The sequence below is a fragment of the Pavona decussata genome, unplaced genomic scaffold (genome assembly GCF_977016875.1).
Source record: "Pavona decussata unplaced genomic scaffold, jaPavDecu1.1 SCAFFOLD_243, whole genome shotgun sequence".
Lineage (NCBI taxonomy): Eukaryota > Metazoa > Cnidaria > Anthozoa > Scleractinia > Agariciidae > Pavona > Pavona decussata.
This window is the reverse complement of record NW_028145648.1, coordinates 259849-275000: the sequence shown is the minus strand read 5'-3', so window position 1 is coordinate 275000 and position 15152 is coordinate 259849. Positions and strand designations below refer to the sequence as shown.

At 37.8% G+C, this 15152-nt stretch overlaps 1 long non-coding RNA gene and 1 pseudogene across 3 annotated transcripts in view; both read left to right on the top strand.

The window, feature by feature from the left end:
- Positions 1–94, top strand: part of LOC146457428 (uncharacterized) — a 1861-nt pseudogene extending 1767 nt beyond the window's left edge. Inside the window, exon 3 of the transcript XR_014858476.1 lies at positions 1–94. This exon is cut by the window's left edge and continues 782 nt beyond it. The product of XR_014858476.1 is annotated as an uncharacterized LOC146457428 (transcript).
- A 2104-nt stretch (positions 95–2198) lies between these two features.
- LOC146457427 (uncharacterized) lies at positions 2199–11641 on the top strand. 2 transcript variants are annotated; one of them, XR_014858465.1, is made up of 3 exons: positions 2199–3233; positions 6212–6238; positions 7382–11641. It is a non-coding gene; the product is annotated as an uncharacterized LOC146457427 (long non-coding RNA). The 2 variants fall into 2 exon arrangements; XR_014858464.1 differs by having other exon boundaries at positions 6209–6238.
- Positions 11642–15152: the final 3511 nt, after the last annotated feature.

Genomic DNA, 15152 nt, shown 5'->3' with positions numbered 1-15152 from the left:
AGAAAGCATTCAACACTTAAGTTACTATCTATCACAAGGTTACTGGCTGAACCATTGTCATGATTAAAAGCATACTGTCTTGTTTCAGATTTCTTACTTAGGGTTTGGTCACCTACTTGCAGTTGTATGAAATATACATGTTTTAATGTTTTTTTTTAGAAATTGAACAAGAACAAGTGTGGGATAAGGAAAATGCTTCCCTTTGATTATTAAAATCACACATGGTAATTGTTTAAGAAAAGTATTCATTTAGTGTAGGAGGTTCCAGCTCAAAAAACTCTGACGTCTGGTCGCCATACAAGCAAGTTATAGCATTTCGTATTATTGCAGATACTACGCCTATCTTTAAGTTGCTTTAAAATCCATTGCTTTAAAGGACTTTACAACATCACCGAAGATCCACTCGACAGAAACTCGGACACGGCTTATTGACTGATTAAATTCCTCCATTTCTGGGGTTAGCCTTGCATCCCTAAATGGTGCCTGTAAGTGGACCCTCAAGGGGTAAGCTGGGTCCCCGTACAGGCACATAGGCTCTCCAGTGGGTGAAATGGCATGAAGCTCCAAATCTGCCAAAAAACCCAAATCTCTCAGCATTCCTGCATCATGTCTTTTTTCTTCTGAAACAGCAACGATAAAAAGAGGGCCTATTAATCAAAACGAGCTATTATAAGAGTACTTGAAAATGAATCTCCCAGAAAGGAGACCTGTGAAATATATTACAGCCTAGCAAAACATAATTTGGGTAACAGTAAAGTTAGCTTCAATAGGCTGTCGTTTAGAGGAAAAAAAAAGCAAAAATATTTTAAGGCCAATTTACAAATCAAACCGTCGTGCCTGACGACGTACATGGTCGTATTAACGGGGAAATCCGCAGGATTTTAAGATCTGTAGTTTTACTGTAATCAGGAATCCGGTAGTATTCTATCGACCTGTTTTTAGATTATTGCAAAATAGAAAAAAAATCTGCTTACCTACGGGTCCGTACAAGTTAGCAATCAAACCATTTGGTATGGTCACAGGCTGGAACTTTAGCGCATGCACTCTTTTGTGGCCGTTATACACAGTACTCTGGTGTTCCTTGGGCCTACTTATGGGGCGAACTGTTCCGTCCACAAACCCAAAGCAGTCTTCTAGAGCAGCACCTTTTCTTCCAATAGCGTCGGCATAGAGCTGGAGTGAGGCAGGATTAAGCAGCTGGTTATTCCATTGCTTGATTCTGTGAGCGTGAGCTTGATAGATATAATCCACAACTTGGTTGGTGACCATACTGAGTATGGGAACTGGCCTTCCAAAGCGATAAATCATATCGCTATAACGGCAAGGAAATCTCGTTTGTTTTGAGAGCATACATAGGCCCTCAATACCTCCGGCAACAGTTCTCTGTGGGCATTTCAACGTCGCTGGCATACCAAGAGGATCTGCTAAGAGATGGATATCTCTCTTTTCAATTCTGAATTCAGCTTTACACTCGGCTTCATCGATTTCATCTAAGTCAAATCGGTCGTAAATATCGTATGAAAATTCTGGATTCTAGATTCATACAAGAAAGAGGACTCAGGGCAGTTTTTAAGGACAAACATTCTAGCTACGAGAAACTACTGGCAAAAGCAGACATACCATCGTTATACAACAGACGATTGCAGGACATTGCCATCTTCATGTATAAGATTAAGCATGAATTAATGCCTTAGAGACTTTGTAATCTTTTCCAATTAGAGAGTGGTTCGTATTACTTAAGGAAGCGAGAATTTGTTCAACCTCGATTCTCTTCGGTGACATATGGAAAACACTCACTTCGTTACCTAGGGCCTAAACTGTGGAATGATCTCACTCCTAGAAGAAGATATCAACCCTCTCTGAAGCAATTCAAAAGAGTCATACGTAATCAGGACCTTACTGCCCTAGCAGCAAATGTCAGTAACTGTCGAGGCTGCAACCTATGCCGAGAATGACAAGGGTTTACATGATTTTTTGCGATTGATGTATGAAATTTTACTAATATGGTTTATGATATGTAGATCTTAATTCATTTTTTAGAATTTCCTAGAATTTAGTTAGGTGTCCACTATTAGTAGAGGGGACTTCTTCCCTCAGCTACATTTCTTGACACATTAATAAAGTTATTATTATTATTATTATTATTATTATTATTATTATTATTATTATCCGTAATTAGGCCCTGAATGTGGCTCATTAAAGCCCTATCTCTCGCATCTTTCAGCGAAGACATCTTTTATTTATACTTTTCGCTGCACGACCAACAGGAGACGTCTGTGGGAGGACGTCGGCTGCTTAACCTTCAGTTTTGGCGCCAAAAACGCCGTACTCGATCCAGGCCCGCGCCACATCCCTGACGTTCGTGACCTCAAGAACGTCTTATGCTTAAGCTCTCTAATGACTTGTGTAGACGGTGGACAGCACTGCCTTTTCGCTGATCCCTTTCATCATAGTGCCCGGAGTGTTAACACTGAGCGGACGATTTTCGTACCATACGGTTTGCATGGCCCTGTTTGCTTCGGTCCAGTCGCCTCGAGGAAGCTGAAAGAGAGCTTCGCACTTTGGATTCAACTTGGACAGATACAAACTCAGAGCTCGATAACCATCGGTTAGTGTTTACAATATCATTGAGAAACTCGAAACCGCAGTCAAACGAAGGAAATTGCTCGGCCATAATGTCGGTCTGTCGCTGAATTTCTCAGATTTTCACAGGCAAAAAATCTGACGTGTGCTCCATGGATATGTACAATCTTATAATTATGTGGACAAATATCAGGTTGCGTAAAACGTTCAGTGAAGCGCTTTTATTTTGTCCTCTTTATTCGCCACCGTAAAACAGTCATAAAAGCGGATCAAAAGTCGTCCTTTTATCCCATGCACCACGGAATATACGGCTCAATTTAGCCAAAGACTTTATTCAGAATCGTCGCAGGCATGCATTTGCTTAGCTGTGATCTTGATGCATCCATTTAACTTCCTGGATGGATTGTATTGATGAATAATTTCGATACTCGACACACGACTGTGTTTGACCTGTTCGACTGTTCTTTATTCGGGTTAATGCATCATCGTCTTTGGTCTAAAAGTAGATGTTCCGTGAGGGTAGCCAGTTAGATTTGTCCTTTCCGCTAGAGGCTGTGCAAGATTTGGTCAAGAAAATGGAGCGAGCGAACTGAGAAGAGACCCATACTATACGACAAAAGCATCCTGAAGAAATTCCCAAAAGTTGCAAGGTAGGCTTTGCTTTAATTTATATTTCATCAAATTCGTTGGCCAAAACCTAATCAATGAAATGTAGATAACAGATAAGATGATAGAAAATACCTCTGAAGCTTATATTCTCTATCTAAAGCCTGTTTGACCCAAATACTGGAGCCCTCAAAATTTCCAATTTTGTAATTTTTTGCAACTTACCTCGGATGTCTTCAACACCCATGGCCAGAATATAACTTTCCCCAAATAGATTTTATGATATTTAGAAACTTCAATATCTATGTAAGCTCTGCTACTAATTTGGTTTTTTGGGAAATAGTACTTTCGGAGAAATTTCGAATATGGTTCTGCTTGTTTTTCCTGCTTGTCAAAATGGCTGACAGGCAACATAGTAAGACGAACATTGTCTTCTTGATTATTATTATTTTTTTATTTTATTCTTTTTATCTGCCTTACACACATATATTAAATGTTTACAGTACTAAACACTACTGATATTATGCACTATTTACAATATTAGCTATACTATCAATGCCATCCATACATTGCTCGCACTACTAATAATTACAATGCTTACACCACTTACAATTCTAATACATCACACGCACACACACACACCCACATAAACACCAAAAAAAAAAAAAACGCAAGACGTAATAAGTTCCATTGATCAAGTCAGAGGAGTTATTTTTCATGCCTATTTTATAGCATTTCAGTTCTGTATTTAATCATCATTTTATCGACGAAGTCTTGGAGGAGAATTGGTTTGTTGTGTAGTTTGTTCGCGTAAATATAGTATCTCATAAATAACATGGTATATTTGAGTTTCCTTACTAGTACCTTTTCATGTAAGTTCGAGAGGATGCCGAACAGTCTTTCTTCGCTAGACGTATTGAACTTGATCTTGTTTTCTATATTGAACCAGTTGATAACCCGTTGAATGAAAATCTTGACGAAATGACAATCTCTAAAAGTATGATCAATAGAGTCTTTTTCACCACAATATATACATTCATCATCTTCCTTGATTCCATAGCGGTAAAGTTCCTTTTTGGTGACCACAATTCGGTGGATTAATTTATATTGAAATTCCTTTAATTTGGTCTCTCTACAGACGCTTTTTAGGAAGGTGAATATTTTTTCCCATTTATCTTCATCCAAGGAAAGATCTTTGCTCCATCTCTGTGGCCCAGAATGACCTGTTGTCTGGATTTTTGTGCATAATAACCTATAGAAGTCGCTATAGTCTTGATTTTGTTCAGATATAGAGTTATTGATTCATTTAATTGTAGACTAAGATTATTATCAGAATATAACTCTTTATTAATTGGCTTCGTTGATTTTGCTTTGGCTAATAGGTGCTTCGAGATAGCGCTAATAACTTGATAGTATTGGAGAAAGTTAGTTTTACAGAAATACTTATTCGTAAATCCCTGGTAGGACATTGGTTGACAGGTATTGTCTAAGAGATCTTGTATTGACAGGATACCTTTTTTAAACCATTCCCTGATAAAAATGGTTTTACTGTCAACAAGTATTTCTTTGTTGTTGAATAGAACTATATTTTGTGCTTGATCAAAGCTGTAAAGAGGTTTTAATTCACTGAAGTATACTAGAATATTTCGGTAAAACAGTGGAATAGATTTTATGTATTTCGCATCGTAGTTACACCTCAGTAAAAAGTTCAAACCTCCGAATTTTCTCAGGTAATAATCAGGAACTGTTTTCCAATTTTAGTTCCCTGGAGTCAGTAATCTTGGAATCCAGGCTAATTTTAGAGCCTTAAACATTATGTCGATGTCTACCATACGTATTCCGCCTCTTCCCAGATCCTGGTAGAGCCCAGTTAGTTTAATTTTATCCCTTTTGTTTTTCCATAAGAAACTAAAAAGCTTTGTTTTCACTGTGCTTGCGATATCTTCGGGAACATTAAGAATTGAAGCTGAATAAATTAATTGTGACAATACTAAGGACTTAATTATCAGTACCTTCCCAAATAGTGTAAGGTCTCTTGATCTCCACATATCCAGTTTTGTTTGAAGTTTTCGTATTTTCAGATTAAAGTTCAGTTCATTGTTACCCTTCTCATCATAAGAGACATGAATTCCTAAGAGGCGAACCGGACTATGCAACCATTTTAGTTGTAAAGGATAACTTTTGTTTTTTTTCCCATTTTCCCAACCAAATTGCTTTCGATTTCTTTATGTTTAACTTGAGACCCGCTAGTCTCCCAAAATCTCCCACCGTTTTCAAAGCATTTTCAACGGAGATAAAATTTGCACAAAAAAGGTTTGTGTCGTCCGCGAATTGGCTCAATTTGATTTCGTGCCCGAATATTTTGATTCCTGTTATACTTGGTTCTTGTCGATTTTGCTGGATAATATCTCCGTGGAAAGCACAAAATAAGTACGGAGAAAGGGGACACCCCTGTCGCACTCCTCGTGACGGTCTAAACCAGTTGGTCATGAAACCATTGTTTATCGCCGCGCTCTCAATTTTCGTATAGAATGTACTGATCCATCGTTTAATACTTGTTCCGAAATTGAATATATCCAGTGCTTTCATCATGAACGACCAAAATACTTTAACAGAAAATTATATAAACTGGGAGAGTGCCTCTACCATCTGTGTGAATTTCATTTGAATTGGTTCACATGCACTGCAAAACCAGACTCGTTTATTTTTACTACTTGAGAGTGAATTTTTTGGTCAAAACATAGAACTCAGGCCAACGTGATCAAGTGCGGTTACCACGGCAATGACACACCTGTCGATCCGAATATGGCTGTTTCTGTTCATCCCTTCAGGTAACCTACATCCACACAGAAAATGAAGGGGGGTTAAAAATTTTCATTTCCAACTTTGCTTCACTTTCCTGGAGAATAGCTCTTAAATTGTTATCAACGTCTTGCTGAACTACTCGGCTTTGTTGGCCATAGTAGCTTTCCTACTTAAAAACAACTGGCATTGACAGCATCGCCTTCTTTTCTTACAGTAGCAGTGACGAAGACTCAGATGTTGCAAGGTATGGTTGCAACACTTCTTCCTTTCTTTTACGACTGCACATTTCTTTTTGAGACGTGTCTCTTTTATTTTTAATGAATGGAAAGATCAGTCATTGAAAGGAGATAATCCAGAAATGTTTAGTACCTGCCCAATATATTTGAAGGACAAAACAGAAATTATTCCTTTAAAACTGTGCTAAAAATCCTGCAGCCGTGGAGCACAGCCCGAAGTGATTCAACTAAGCAATGCAATATCACTTTTCCTGAAATCCAAGTTAAACCAATAATTGTTTTGATGAGAATTTTGAAACCATGCTTACAGCTTTTTTGAAAATCAACACAGTAAAATCATGCATATATGAACCTACATTTTGCTGCTTATCCTAAAAGGTTCTTATATTGTACACCTCTTTAGGATATTAGTTATGTATTTATAATTATTTTGTAGCAGACAAAGTAAGGTTTGGCCTGTATTTCCCAAATTTTCACTAGTTGATATGAAGGTTCAAATGTGCAGGGTATGCTGAGAGGTTACTTGAAACTTGGACTTACTTGAGCTCTTGTAATGCTTTTTTTATTTAGGGGCTGGAAAGTATTGTTAAATGACAGAGAAAGTTCAGTAACTTCTCAACGATATTCTTTTCGACCAATGAAATTAAATGAGTATTAATTATTACATTTTCTACAGGTAACATGCCAAATATATTGGATGCAGATAACCAAAACTCACGTTGATCGTGGCTTCCTTTATAGTTTCATGGCAAATGTACACTCATTCTGCTGTTTTGATTTTTGTAAAGGGATATCCGGTTTTCTATTCAGTAGTCATCCATACTCTGCAGAATGCGACTGCACATTTCCATTTGTGAATGAGAAATTCTTGAACCAACGTGCATTCACAAATCCATTCAACAAAGAAACTCAGGGCTGTCATTAAGGGCCAGGGATTTCCCCCGGCTACTTTCATCGCAAAAAAGAGGGAAAATAGAACCAAAAGAAATCAATAGTTGTTTAATTCCCCGCCTATTGCCTGTATTTACCCGGTAACTTAAAATCTTAGTGACCGCCCTGTTAATTGACTAGTTCCTAGTTACTACTCTTGTAAAACAAGTGTTTTGAGAATAATTGGTAAAAAATTCTATTTTAACCTTGTACATTTACAGCCTTGTACAGCATTAAATAATGACCAACTTACTCCTCTCTACCGTCTACCACCATGGAAGAAGGTGTTTACGTTTTGGAGAAAGCATATTGGGTGCATTCCAAACACAAAGATTTTCGAAGACGCCCATGGAGACTTTTCGACTGGAAGGGCAAGCCTATAAAGCACGTAATGTTGAAATATTCCTTCAAAGGAGAACAACGCACCAGTCCTCCTATGCCGCATCGCAACTCAAAATGGGAAACCATTTATTCAGCTCTTCACAGTTTTAGAAAATAAGTAAAACAATATATGCAAAAATCTGAAGCCTGAGAGTGACTTCCTGTATAGTTATCTTTTTTCATTACTTATTTATTTCTTTATTTATTTGTTTATTCATTTACCTTTGCTAATACAACCTTTGGTTGTTTATTTCCATGCATGTTCGCTATCTAAGGTTAATTTAAATGCATGATATCTTTTGTTAAGTATGAGATCAGGTGCATAAACTCTTTTTAACACCATGGGTTTTTGTTTACACACCTCCACATTTTCTAATCCCTGTTCCCTGCATTAATGTTATAAATTACTATGTGCAAATAAAGAAACTTGAAACTTAAAAAAACTTGATGAGCAAGAGGCACAAGATTGGAGAACAAATTTTATGTTAAGAAATTAGTAGTTCTTAACAAAGAAATCTTTTGACTTATTTTTGAAGGGCATGTAGAGCTAGTGATCTCAGAACTAATAGAATTAAGAAACTATTGTCTGGGCCTTGAAAGAAAACAGAAAATTGTCTGATATTTATTCTGCAATACGGTAAACCAAAAGAAAATGCATACCTGGTGTTATAGCTATGGGCATGATTATTCAACGGAACCCAGTGTAATCAACTGATGACAAATTATGGAGGCTTTGCCCCATGTTGAGTTCGACCCGTTCAAGTTCAACCCCCACAATTTGAGGTTCAACCAAGTTTGCCCCATTGGTGCATCAAAGTCCCCCCAACATTAAAGGCCAATGTTCACAGTCAAGGGCATGTGCGAGCAGACTGGCTCAAAAATAAATTGTATGGGTCGACACTAAATTCGATGCGAACTTGTGGTGGAACAATCTGTTGAAATCGGGCCCAAATTTGGATCATCCGCTCTTCATTGTTCACTTTTTATAACATTTGCCATTTACAGCAAAAGCCGATGTGCCGCGAAATCGTCGTCTACGTTAGACAGACTTATCCCTTTACCAATTTTCCACGTTTAGTGGACGTATCTTGTTAACCACACAGGATTTCTACATCCACTCCACTCTGTCCGCTTTAACTTCTGTGCTTCCAGAGAGTCCACAGAACGTCCCGTCGCCGGTCGGCCACGACGTCACCTTTGACGACCCATCAACAAAAATGTCGTTTTTTGGATGCTAAAACACTTTTAACCGTACAAAAATCAACGTTATAACCAACTGGCTTTGGATGAACTCGCAAGGATTTTCTAGATTTGAATCATACTGTTTGTTCATATGGAAGTCAACTGTCAAAAACGGAGAATTCAACGGACAAACAGCATCAAACATCAGTGTTTTGCTTTGGAGGGAAAAAATTGTACAACACTGAGACGCAAAGCAAATAAATATGTAATCAAATGTGCGAGTTAGTTGTAGGTGTCTATTATCGGGCTCGAATAAAAGCGGGCAGTAGAAAAAAAAACCCAAATGATTTGCGGCAAACTACAAAATCTACTGTGAGGTATTCATTTATCTATAAAATTATGATCATTACGAATGGCAAACGCAGTTTTGATTTGCCACCATGGCAGAGTTTTCTCAAATGCATTCCAGCATCTCGGAAGGACACTCAGTGTTGTTGTTACTAAACGGTCGCATCGCTTCTTGAAGCTTGCGCATTTCTCATTCTTCACCTTCTTGCCGGTCTAATAAAATCAGGCTATCGAACGAACACACTATAGCAAGTTTATCACTGAATGCTGATGAAATTCTGGCTTTAAGTACGTAAGTTTAAGGGAGCTTCTCAGCTTTTCGAACCGCGCGTAATAAAAAAAGGTCGATGCCGCGAGATATCGACATTGTGCAGTTCCAGAAAATATCCATACCCCCCCACGGAATTTCCGTTCCAGAGGGTTTATGATGACCCCCCACCCCTCCGGAATTTCCGGGTTTTTAAACCCTTCTCCCTAAACCCCTCAGAAGTTCAAAATCCATTTAGACTAAGAAAATTGACGACGCACACTATTACGATCAATTTTTATTATTATTGAAGCAAATACCCTTAAAGTAGTTCAGCTATTTACAACACTTCGCTATTTCACTTGTTTATCCTTTTGCTAAAATTATATCCGGAAAAATTGGAAAAAACTCTAAACTGGTCGATTTTTTAGATCAATAAAACACGGCTTAATGCTTTGTTGTTGCGTAGTTTACGTTTATAACTTTCTCGAGCGCTTAAGAAGTTATCCCTATCACTTTACAACTTTTCTTCTTCACCTAAAAACGACCAGCCTTTGCAAATTCCATTTTCATTATGACCTCTGTAGAAAAACGTTTGCTATTACCGCGAAGAAACCGCTATGAATATAAGTTGCACATTGAATATAAGATGCTGGATTTTAATTTATGAAGTAAAATTTTGAAGAACTTTGAAAACCCAGTCGAAAACTGGCTGCATGCACAAGAATTGAAAGCCGCCTTTGTGAACAGGTTCAAAAGGTTCTCCTTTCAAAACTTCAAAATTAATTAGTCCGTGGATTCACGTCTCGGCACAGATCGTGAATGAAATGAATTCGAGAAAGAAAATAAATTTGTGTTTTCAATGTTTTAATGCAGTAAGCATAAATTGTCTACAATAATACAGCGAATGTTGCGAACCTTGCTCGTTTCGTCTTGTTAACATTTTGATTCAAAACATACACCTTATGCAAAAATGGCTGACATTTTAACATTCTTTTGTCTGTATTCAAATTAGCCTCACAAGCCTCGTTCAAGGTAAAATATTCTTTTGATTTTTGAACTCAAGAACGAGGTTAGTAAGGCAAATTTGAATGCAAACAAAAGAATAATAAAATGTCAGCATTTTTGCGTAGCGTCTATTATTAACGTTTTATTGTGTATTTTATCTGTATATATTATTTAAGATTGGATTGCCATCATAGGCTACAGTAAGCATGAACTTGGCACAATAAACATGTTGTACTTCCCGAAAAAAGGTGTCATGTTACACCCCTACGTCCCCATAATGGCCACCTCTCCACAACGGCCACTTTCTTCTGTCCCCAAGGAGGTCGTTGTGGAGCGGTTAAATTGTATTAACCCCCCTCCCCCTCGGTATTTCCATTGACCTTCCGTGAGGGGGGGGGGGGTATGGATATTTTCTGGAACTGCACATTGTACTAAAATAAAACTGTATACGTTCGCATAAGTTCATAAGTTCTGGCATTTCTTGAATGTCATGGGACACGCGTGAAGCGGTGCTACAAAAATCCCTATGTGTTTTACACGGACAGCCTTTTTGTTTCTTTCTGTAACATGACCGAAACACTGGCCGGTCAGTTTTATTTTTATGCCAGCAAGTTGTAAGACTTGCCCGCTGTATCCCGCCGGTGTTGTGTACTCGCTTCTAATTGGTCCAAAAACAAAAGGCTTGACAGCGCTTTCGTTATCGCTCGCACATGCCCCGAACCGTGAAACTCTCCCTTTAAATCAAATTCAAAGAGCCAAGTGACTTCCATTGTTATGAAGTTGCATTAAAAAAACAAACTGAAGTTGATAGAAAGAAACAAAAATGATATACTTGTTATTTTAGATCAACTCAAACTCTAAAGTTGAACTCTAATTACTATCGGTTGCTATTGATCACAATAAATTATTTTTGACTATTTTTTGCTGTCAAGCTGACTTTTTTCAATCAATTTTTTATCAATAATTGGTGCGTGTGGTTACTTTTAATTGGCTTTTGCACAATAAATTGGGAAATATATGTCAGGTTGTTTTGACTATCTGCCAGGGTGCCACAAATGCCCATTTGATGCTGAGGTTGGTGAGCGATTTGTTGCTCAAAAGAAAGGAGATCACAGGAATGTGCTGAAAATGATCAATAAGAGGCATGATTGTGGTCAACTGGGTCACCTCCAAAGGGACTTAATAGCACCAATCTAGCCATTAAAAAGCAAAAGAAATAAATTTTTTTTTAAGAGCAGCATTAATCATATTGCGTTCTTAATTTCTTCTGATAACTGGTAGCCTGGCTTAGATACGTACCCTGTAATTCCCATTTCTTCCGTTAAAGCATTTCTTTTCAGCCTTCGAAAATATATGCAAATTGTTGACAATCGATAGCAATCGATGGCAATTAAATAAGACAAATTTATTGGCCATAGATTGGACATCAATTTCCGATATCAATCGATTAATTGTTATTGATTGTCATCAATTGCCATCAATTGTTATCGGTTTCATCGATTGATCACGCCAGGAATGAAAATAGAATATGTGATTTTCCAGGTGTAGTCAATCGATAGAAATCAACATCGGAAATCAATCGATACAATCAATATAAACAGATATGAATCACCGATTTATATTGACTGAAATCGGTAATTGATAACAACCGAACTCACCGAAAAATTATCATTGATTGTTATCGATTGAGATAATGGATAATAATCAATAGCAATCGACAGTAATCAATAACAATCACTAATCCCAAGGAATCCCTGGAGGAGTATTCGTTTCAAACATATTAGATGGCATTACTAGTAAACAATGCGAGACCCGTGTTCAATTGGTAAAACATTTTTAATTATTATTTCAGCATCTAGTCCTGTCAGAGTTCAGTCACGTCCAGGCGGAATGTTTAACAAGTTAAAGGAAGAGAGAGCGAAAGATAATCCAGTGTTTAATTGTAACCAAGATTCGTTGTCAGGTTCAAGTTCCACAACACAATCAAACAAGAACTATTCAGTGATCAGGATATTATTGACGTCAATAATTTGAAATCTTCACCTCAACCAAAGACCAATCTGTTATGCCCTAACGATGACCGTCATGATGAAAAGCACTTTCAAACAATGATATATCACAATTCGCTGGTTGAGCCTTTGTTTTATGATGACGAAAAACACAGAAAATTTACATGTGTTCTTCCCAATCAATATTTATGGAGCAAAAGTGATTGCTTCTGTGCTACTGGATTATTTTTTTTCTTGTTTTCTCTGTGATTTATTATTACGCTTCTTTCTTAATGCAATTAACTGAAATTATGAAAACACTGATTTTGTTGATTATTTTGCTTCATGTTTATGGCATTGCGATAGCGAGACTAGAGGGTTGCACACCGCTTCTTTGGCCTCAACTTCCTCTTTTTCTTTGAACTTGAACTTTGAAGCTTAACATCAATAAAAATACCAAATTATTTGTTATTGTTCTTGTTCTTTTAGTATCATTTTGTTGTTATTTGCATTGCATAACCACGATCGAGAGGTATCAGCAATCGATATCAATCTTCGATTGATAATGATGGCTATTGAAAGTTCTCACCCTGATTCAGGGTTCTCTGGAAGCTCTGGCAACCGGCAAAAATCGCCATCTAGTGGTCGCAGAAGTGCTGGCTACTCACAGAATTTTTTTGGAGTGGGACAATTAATCCGTCATATTGTTTCTCAACACTTTTGTTGGATAAAAACAAATCCTGGATAGCCACAAGATAAAATATAATAATAGTAAACACATACTGAAATCTTTGGGGACATAAATATATATTCATTTCAATAATTTCCGGTTTTTAAAGTGGCATGTTTATATAACAAGAAAAACATGATCATATTTTGTTTCCTGGGAGCGGGAAACACATGGGCACCGATTCGTGACAGCAGCACGAAAACATTCAACATTTCAACATCCCAGCGAAGAAAAATCTTAGCCTGTTGGAATGGATAGTTAAATGACAAGAACAAAGCAACAATCGCTGTTCCCAGCCTGGAATAAGAGACCTAAAGGTAGTCCCTTTTCACTTTATATAAAGCTACACCGAGCACTTCACATTAATCACTTGAAACAAATTGAACAAATACAAGTGCCTTCACAGAAAAATGACTTAAAAGTTTCTATGAAAATGAGTGACGTTTTGAGAAAATTCAACTAAACTGACAAGTATCAGTTGACCTTAATAAAGATATAGTATGTACAATGGAAACATGATATACAATAAAGCAAATATAGGTTAATAAAGGTGCCATCCTCATGGCTAAAATGCTTTCCCTCGTCGCTCAAAGTGCACTGAAATGCACTTTTCAGACCCCCCCCCCCCCTAGGGTAGGAGCAAGACTCCCTCCCATACCTACCCTGACACGCATCTGCGCCGCTTTAAATCTCAACTATTACCGCTTACTTGAATTATTTCACCTTCTACTATACATTTTCTGGAGAACCCTGCTGATTGAAAGCTGGATACGTATATACACACAGTCACTATCTATGAAAAAACAAAGACAGGGCCATACATAGCGCGGGGGCAGCTGTCCCCGCCAGGAAAACTTGAGTTAGCGTCCCACGCAGTCGTTTTTAGGGGACTCGTATTACCTCCTTGTGGGGAGGAGGCAATACGAGTTCCATAAAAACGACTGCATGGGAGGCTATGTTTTCGCTTGCTGAGCTTTTTCTTGTAGCTATACTGCTCTGAAATCACGCGAAAATCGACAAAATTGACTGAAAAAATCTTCCTTCAATGTGAATTCCAAATAAAGTTCTATTTTGGAAAATCTTTCGAGGTAAAAGCAAGTAGGAGTTTTCTTGTGAAAATAATGATTTTTTAATTTGGACTTGGCCTGTGGTATAGAATTTGGTGGGTAAATAGACTGACGCTACGCAACTCCCTGGCTCGTGTTATAGCCTTTTTAAATCTAGCTTACGTGTACGAGTATGTTTTTTCAGGGCTAAATTGGTCTTTAAAGGCCTGCGCTTCTCTCAAGTGTTTGTAGTGGGTTTGGAGGATTTGATAGAGCCTTGGATTTAACCATGGTATGTTCAACATCACAGGTCATTTGTGCCTGATGACTTTTGATGTCCTCTTAATCTGTGTTCAACGACGGTATTTTTGAAGCTACATAGGGCATTTCAGCTGGGTTTGGTTTGGCTCATTTAAGTGGGGGATAGTTTTAACTGTCTTTCTTATCGAGACATGGCAATGTTAGGACAGGAATTAATCATTGCTTGTATCATGCAATGAGTTTCATTCTGTAGATGTTGAAATGCCGGGCCCGATGTTGTACAGTGTTCAGTCTTGGCATGCACGGCTACTGTATTTTTTTTTTTTTTTTATTAGGGGGATCTCTAGTAATCATTGTAGTGTGTTATAAAGCTATACAACGTGTCAGAGTAACAAAAGGCTTGAATTGTGCGTAAATCAGGGTTGTGTTTTTGCAAATGCTTCGCTCCACTGTTATACTGCATTTGAATTGTGGGAGTTCAGTGATTTCCTCCTTTTGTTAACAGCAGTGCATCGATAGTGTCTTAAATTTACCATTAAATGAGAGGCAATGTTTGGTTTCAGCTAAACAAGGTGTTTATGCCATAATAAATCATGACAATTAAAGACAAAAAGCATCAGTGTGTTTTGTTTCCTTTAAAGGTCTTAGAGGCAACTTTCTGTGAAGGGGTGAAAACAAAAACGTCCAACTAGCCTGTCTGTATACGGGAGAACCCTGTGATGGGAGAACCCTGTGAGGGGTGTGTGGAGTTTGCCCCCTCCGACAAAAAATCCTACGTACGGCCCTGAAAGAGTCACTTAT